At 38.7% G+C, this 7765-nt stretch overlaps 1 long non-coding RNA gene across 1 annotated transcript in view; it reads right to left on the bottom strand.

Moving 5' to 3' along the window:
- The window catches only part of LOC138170193 (uncharacterized), a 6536-nt gene extending 4056 nt beyond the window's left edge, over positions 1-2480 (bottom strand). Inside the window, exon 1 of the long non-coding RNA XR_011170560.1 lies at positions 2388-2480. This is a non-coding gene — a long non-coding RNA (uncharacterized lncRNA). The remainder of the gene's footprint in view (positions 1-2387) is intronic.
- Positions 2481-7765: the final 5285 nt, after the last annotated feature.

Raw genomic sequence — 7765 nt, 5'->3', positions numbered from 1 at the left:
ATTCATTTTGCATTCATTTTGGATGTAGAAGGAGTGGGGGTTGGATTGGAGCATTTCTCTTAGAGTTGGGCAGGTGCATAAGGAAAATGTTCTCCAGACTACCTCACCAGAAGCCCAAGAGAAAGCTGGCATTGGCTGTATCCCAGCAAAGAGGCTACCTGGCAGGGCAGAGCGTGGAACTCTTCTCTCCTTCCTCCTTACAGCCCGCCAAGTGGCCTGATATTCCTGGATCTCCATTGTCAATCAGCTGTGACATAGTCCCCTTTGATCTTAGTGCCTCCCCTCTGAGATTATCACCCATGAATATCTTGTTTGTGCATTGTTGTTTGTATGTTATCTCCTCCATTAGACTATGAGGTTCTGGAGAACAGGAATGTTTGCCTTTGTATCCCTAGTACTTAGCTTAGTGACTGGTATATCACAGGAGTTTTAATAAATGCTTGTTGATTTGACAAGCCTCCTCACACACACACACACACACACACACACACACACACACACACACACACACACACCAGACCTCAGATTGCACATGTCTCTTAGCAAGCAGTCAGAGAAAAGTGCCTCACCAGAAGAGGCCCAAGCTTGTACCTTGTTCCATGGGAAATGCCTCAGACCAACCTGCTCCCTTCCTTTATAACATATGTGTATATGTTGTTTCCTGCATAAAATATAAACTTCCAAGAGAGTAGGATCTGTTTCACCTTTATCTTTGTGTTTCCCTTGCCTAGCAGAGTTTCAATTAAACAGTTGGCATTTAATAAGTGCTTTTTGATTGATTGACCCTAGGTAAGACATTTAAAAATGCTGTGTCCTCAGTCAGCTCCCCTAGGACTTATCTACTAAGCCTTAAACCAGTTGGTAGAGAGGATTTCTACTCCAGGAATGACTATCCCACATTACTAAAATCACAAATTACATAAAATCATTTGCTTATTCGCACTGTGCAGAGTGCTGCTAGGTGCTGCTGTTGTTAAAAAGAACTTCTCTCTGCCTTCTGACGGCTTATATAATCTAAAATGAGAAGGAAAGCTACCAGGCTCAGAAAATCTTTTCAGAAAATATGGTTGCATGACCATAAAGGTATGTGAATGTCAATATCCAGAAACAAACATTTGGTCCCCAGAGATAAAGAAAAGGTAAACAACACATAAGGAAATCTTAGAGAAATATTTGTTGAATGAATGAATTCATAATGAGATATCATTAAATCATTTCTTGATTTTAAATGTATAATGAGGAAACTTCTAGAAATGAAAGCATGGTAGCAGAATCAACCTTCCAAACAGAATAAATGATCTTCTGTACCATTAAATGATATGCTTTGAGAAGTACCAGTATAGCTCACATGCTCCCAAATATCTCCTACCCAAAGGATAGAAATGTTCCTATTAATAGAACTGGAAGGGGGGCGGCCAGGTAGCACAGCGAGTAAGAGCACCGGCTCCAGTGTTGAGAAGACCTGGAGATCGAATCCCGGGCTCAGACACTTAGCAACCACCCAGAAACACCTGGCTGTGTAACCTTGAGCAAGTTACTTAACCCCAATTGCTTTAAAAAAATTTAAAAAAAAAAATAGAACTGGAAGGGCCCTAAAAGGTCACTGAATCCAGCCCTTACATTCAACAGATGAGGAAACTGAAGCACAGAAATATTCAATGACTCCCCCAAAGTGACATTCCTAAACAAGTGACAGAGGCAGCATTTGAACCTGGACCTCTGACCCTGAACATGGTGCTTTTTCCCCTACAGTTTTTCCTTTGGTACCTTTCCCCAAGTCCCCCATTGCTCAATATTCTTTACATTCCCTTCAGATGCCTAGCTCCCTTAGACTGGTCCTCTCCCCCCACCCTCTTCGGCTCAGGGTTCTGCACTCTCTGCACTCATCACTTTCCTCTCAGGTAACTCTCAGTTTCCATCTCTTTATTGATTCTTGTTGTCACATTCAAGCTTCCTTGTTTCTTGTTCTATTTGCTCACTAACTCTTTGCAACCAACCTTTCTAGTTAAAGCATTAAGGAATGATACTATGTTACCTTTCAAGATAAGGTGATCTTATAACTAAATATCATTTCAGTAACCAGGTGGTAGGGCCTCGAAAGACTTTTCGATCTTTGGGGTCCTTAGAAGGACCCTTCATAGGCTCCTGTCAGCTCAGACTGCAGGCAAATCCAGGCCTGAGAGAAGGGGGCTGACTTTTGACAGGCCTGAGGAGCGGGTGCTAATTAAAACACTGGGACTAAGTTGATATCAAAGAGATATTGGGCTTATACTAATTATGCTCCTTTCAGCATTGATCATAGAAAACATGGGAAGAGGTCATGGAGAGTCCAACACTTCATTTTTACAGATGAAGCAACAGAGTCCCAGAAATGTTATGTCACCTACCTGCTGTCACACAGTAAGTGGTTTTGCCCATTGTGTAAAGAAAGTGAAAAGGTATGAAGTTGCTATGGTGTTTCCAGCTGGCAGTAGCCTCTTCTCCAGGAGGAAGAAATCTGTGACTTAAAAACAAAACAAACAAACAAAAAATGAAGAAATCTGGCAAAACACCTTTATTTTTTTTTTAATTGTCTTCCTTAGCATGCTTAAGTGAATGAGAAGCAACTTCACTGGAGCTATGCTTCAATTCCCTTTAAAAAGTATCATTGGTATGAAAGTATAATCATTGCTAAGTGTCACTGTTCAATGCTTGGACTTTCCTTTGCCCTAACTGGTCTCTATTGGCCTTTCCAAGGCCAACTGCACTCTTTCAATTGAGAAAGGAGACTAGTTAAAAGCAGTATACATGCAGGAGGAAGGAAAGCATACCCTTAGGCAAAATATTAGTGTGCAAATGTAATTAGGGTATTTAGTAGTGTGGCATTTGAATCTTTTCTTTCTTAAAGCACATTTATAGAGCAAAAGTAATAATGTGGAAGCAGAAAGCCTTTGTCCTGAACCCCAACATCTACCATCAATGGTTTCAGGTCTCTTCTTTCATACCAGGGAAAGAAGAATGAACGAATGAATGAGAATAAAGAATCAGCATGGCAAAGAAATATACACAGTAGGCATAAAACTAGGCTTGAATTACTTCCACAATGCAAGTGGGACAAAAATTTCAAGCCACCAGGCAGAACTCCAAATTCCGATGAACTTTTGTGGCCATCCCTTTCCCTAGAAAAGCGCCAAAATGTATAGGTAACCCTGGCAAATGTTTGGTTGGCTTATGAATCATCAGATATCATGTACAATGATGCCTAGCCCCAAAGCTGCTGAAGAAGGTGGGGTGAGGTTAGTAGCCTGCTACCTCAATATGAAGCATCAATGTGATATGACAAGCTCAGAAAGCTAATTTAATCTTGTTAGAGTAATAAAGAGGTGATTTTTCTATGTACTCCAACCACATTTTGAACATTATAGTTAGTTCTGGGGACCACATTTTAGATGGAAAATTTGGAGAACATCCAAAGAATATTTAATAGTTGAGATACTGAAATGTCTTTGGGTTCATAGCATATGAGGATTGGTTAAAGGAAATGAAGGTGTTAAGTCCGAAAAAAAAGATTTTGGGGAATAAAATCTGTCAAAAAGCATTCGAAGGGCTGGTGTGTAGAAAAGGTATGAGACTTCTGTTGTCTCCAGAGAACTAAACTAGGAGAAATGGGTAGAAAGAAGGTGAAAAGAGACAAACCAATATAAGAGAAAACTTCCTAACAATTAGAGATATCTAAAAGTAAAATGAGCTGGCTTAACTCACTGGTTTTGCACTCAGTGGGTTGCCCTGCACTTGGAGCCACTTAGGAAGGAAGGAAAAATAGATAATTCAGCACCCACTATGTGCTAAGTGCTTTACAAATATTCATTTGATCCTCACAAAGAAAAAACTTTAATAAAATACGATATAAGGAAACAAGCATTTCTTAAGCACTTACTATATGCCAGGCATTTTACAAATATTAACTCATTTGATCTTCACAATAACCCTGTGAGGTAGGAGCTATTATATTCCTATTTTATAGATTAGGAAACTGAGGCAAATAGAAGTTTAAGCCTGGTTACTGGGAGGATGGTGTTACCCTCAACAGTAATAGTTCAAAAGGGTCAGTGTTTTGGGGGGAAATTATGAAAGGTTAATGAAAGAAATGATACCTAAACTAAACCTAAAGAAAGAAAAATATTTCAATAGGTGTGATTGTGAAGGTATTTTTTCTAAACATGAGGACAGATTTTTCAAATGAATGGAGGCAGGAGAATGCAAGGATAGAAAAATAGCTAATAATCTAGTTGGAGTGACATAGAGTACATGAACAGCAGTAGTGAGAAAAAAGATAGATTACAGAAATAAGAGCAAAGTTGTGGAGGGCCACAAATTCTAGGATTAAAATTTTATATGTTATCCTATAGGAAATTGGTAACTACAAAGATTTTTTAATCAGGGGAGTGACATTCAACAAATATTTACTAAGTTACATGTTAAAAAATATTGCACTAGGACCTGGGAATGCAAAGATTAAACCAGGACAGTTGTGTTTTTAAAAATATGATTCTAGGGGTGGCCAGGTAGCACAGCGAGTAAGAGCACCGGCTCCAGTGACAAGATGACCTGGGATCAAATCCAGGCTCAGAAACTTAGCACCACACCCAGAAATAACTGGCCATGTAACCTTGAGTAAGTTACTTAACCCCAATTGCTTTAAAAAAATATGATTCTACCTATGCATTGGGAAGATTATTTTGCAAGCTGTATGAAAGATAGATTGGGGTGAGGACACTGGAGGAAGGGCAACTAGTTAGGAAACTATTCCAGCATTGAAAATAAGAGCTAGGGGTGGCCAGGTGGCTCAGCGAGTAAGAGCATCAGCCCCAGTGTTGGGATGACCTGGGGATCAAATCTGGGCTCAGATACTCAGCACCACACCCAGAAATAACTGGCTATGTAACCTTGAGCAAGTTACTTAACCCCGATTGCTCATAAATAAATAAAGAAAAAGAAAATGAGAGCTAATGACAACTGGAACAAGGGTGGTGACAGTATGAATAAAGAGGAGAAATTCTGAGGAGGCAGAGTAAATGGGCCTTGACTGTTAATTGTTGCTGTTTGTCCTTCACTCTAGAAGAGGACCATGACATTAGGAAAACGATGCCATGACTTGCAAATGAGTTGGATTTAAGTGAGGGAGGACTATGAAATCTGAGGCATTTGGGTTCAGTGGCAAGATGTATATCAGAATGACTGGAAATAGCTCCTGGCTATTGATACAATGTGGGGAATAAGGGAAAAGAACAAGCTGAAGATGATTTGGAGGTTATAACGTGAGTGACTGGAAGGATGATTGTGCCTTAATTGAAAAAAAGAACTGGGATAAGCAGCAGCTTTGTGGGACCTGGGTGGGAGATGATGAATTCAATTCTAGATATGTTGAATTACATTCAGTACTCAAAAGAGCCTTCAATTTCTAAATGTTTAATCTGGAGAAGAGAAGGCTTAAGGAGGACATGGTAGGGCCTTCTGGATTTCGAAGGCACATCATGGAGAAGAGGGTCTAGATTTGTTTTACTTGGTTCAGATTAGAGAGGCACAAGTTTAGGTTTGATATAAGGAAGAACATCCTAATAATTAGAACTGTCAAAAAGTGGATTGCTTAGGGAGGTGGTGATTTCATAGTCATTGAAGATCTTTAATAAGCACCTGTCAAGGAATTCCTATTCTCACCTTTCCCACAGAGATTCTAGGATGTTGTCAATTGAGAACAAAGAGAATATTGTCTTCATCCTGGACCTGGGTCAGAAAGGATGGACAGCCTTAGAAAAGGATGTGAAGGGAATTGTTATCTTTGGTACAAAGTTAGGTTTCAGTTAATGACAGGAGAGTGGAAGAGGTTTAAGAAGAGATTGAGGAAGGAGAATTGGGTTTTTCCCCTCTTCATCTTCTATATGCAATCTATCAGAAACTCATCATCATACCAGATGACATGAACCTTGAAACCCTCACCTCCTCAGTACCCCTTGCCCCTGGGTCCCCTGTGGGTGGGTGGGCTTTGGAGAACTCCTCCCAGATCCTCCACTATCTGAGTGTCCAAAGCAGTCACATCATTATTTTCCAACTGGCTATAAAACTTTTCATCATGCTGACAGGTAGGTTACCCTCAAACCCCACACTGCCTTTTCAGCTTCTTTATATGTAATATCTAACCCTCATTAGATTATTGATTTCCTTGAGGGCAGGGACTATCCTATGCCTTTCTTTGTTTCCTCTGGCTTAGCATAGGGCCTGGCACATAGTAAGCCCTTAATAAATGTTTATTGACTCTGATTCTGACTATTACCAAGTTCTTCTATTTATTTTTCCAAAATGCATTTTAAAGTCTGTTTTCCTCTTCATTCCCATTGTAATCACCCTGGTTTATGTACCTGTCACTTCACTCCTATTTTACAACAGTGGTCATCTAGCTGGATAATTGCCTTCAATTTCTTCCCTTTCTAATCAATCTTGTATACCAGTGCCAGATTAAACTTTCTAAAATATCAATTAAGTCATGTCACTCTACTACTCAAGCACCTGCACTATTTCTATTTCCAATTTCAAATCCAAACTTGTGTGAGGCCCCAGCTTTCAATGCTTTTCCTAAAGTGGTTCATCTCTAGCATGCAGCATTATTTTCTTCTAATTCCTAACTTTCTTCTTTTTTGGGGTAGGGGGTGGGAGGGAGGGAGGTGGGGGGGGTACTACTAGGTATTTTCTGCTCAATCACTTGTTTCAAATTTAAATTTAAGATTTTATTTAAAAAAACCAGTTCAAGCATTTATATTTACTTAATAACTGTTTCATTTCAACACATAAAATATAACATTTATTTTTTTTGTTCCTCCCTCTAAGTTGTCATTTAGATTCTTGTCCTTTCATTTTAAATCACTCTCCCTCATATTATTGCAATGTACATTCCATTCTTCTGGTTCTACTCCACCCTGCCCCAATTTGTATAATTTTGAAAAAGTTTTTCCAGATTTGTTTATTCCTCAGATTTGTCCATCTTAATTGCTGTATGTTGTTCCATTACATTAATATACAATTTATTTAACCATTCTTCTATTGCTGAATTTTCTGGTTATTTCCAGTCTTTTGTAAATACATAAAATATTGCTAAGAAAATATTTATATGAATTTAAAAATTTTTTGTTTTGCTTTTTGGAGGGGGGAAGGTAGGGCAATTGGGGTTAAATGACTTGCCCAAGGTCACATGACTAGTTTGTGTGTGTGTGTGTGTGTGTGTGTGTGTGTGTGTGTTAAGTGTCTGAGGCCAGATTTGAACTCAGGTTCTCCTGATTCCAGGGCTGGTGCTCTATTCACTGTGCCACCTAGCCACCCCATATGAATTTTTTAATGTTATTGATAACACTATCAGGGAATATTACTAACAGTGGAATGGGGGGATGATCATTATTATAATTTCTACTTTGTACTACTACATTACTCTCAGAAAAGATTCTGCTGGTTTTCAATTCCATCAGAAATGAACAAGGGTACTTTTTTTCTCCATAACCCTATCAGTGTTGAATTTCATTACTTAAAATTATTTCTGAGAATTTTGTGTCTGTCAGGTGCAACTCAAAAATTGTTTTAATTTTCTTCTCTCTGATTAAGTAAGTTTGAGAATTCTCCAAGTGATAACTGAAAAACTGTGTTTCTCCTTTAGCAAATTGTTTATTCCTATCCTTTGACTTGGGAATTATTATTGTATTTTTTTGAAAATTTTTTGTTTTAGACATCAATATTTTTGTCA

This window comes from Petaurus breviceps, unplaced genomic scaffold (assembly GCF_028583685.1).
Source record: "Petaurus breviceps papuanus isolate PSGF00001 unplaced genomic scaffold, PetGlider_PUasm1.0 38, whole genome shotgun sequence".
In the NCBI taxonomy this organism is placed as follows: Eukaryota; Metazoa; Chordata; class Mammalia; order Diprotodontia; family Petauridae; genus Petaurus; species Petaurus breviceps.
Note: the sequence above shows the minus strand (reverse complement) of the source record. Positions and strands in the feature narration are given on the sequence as shown.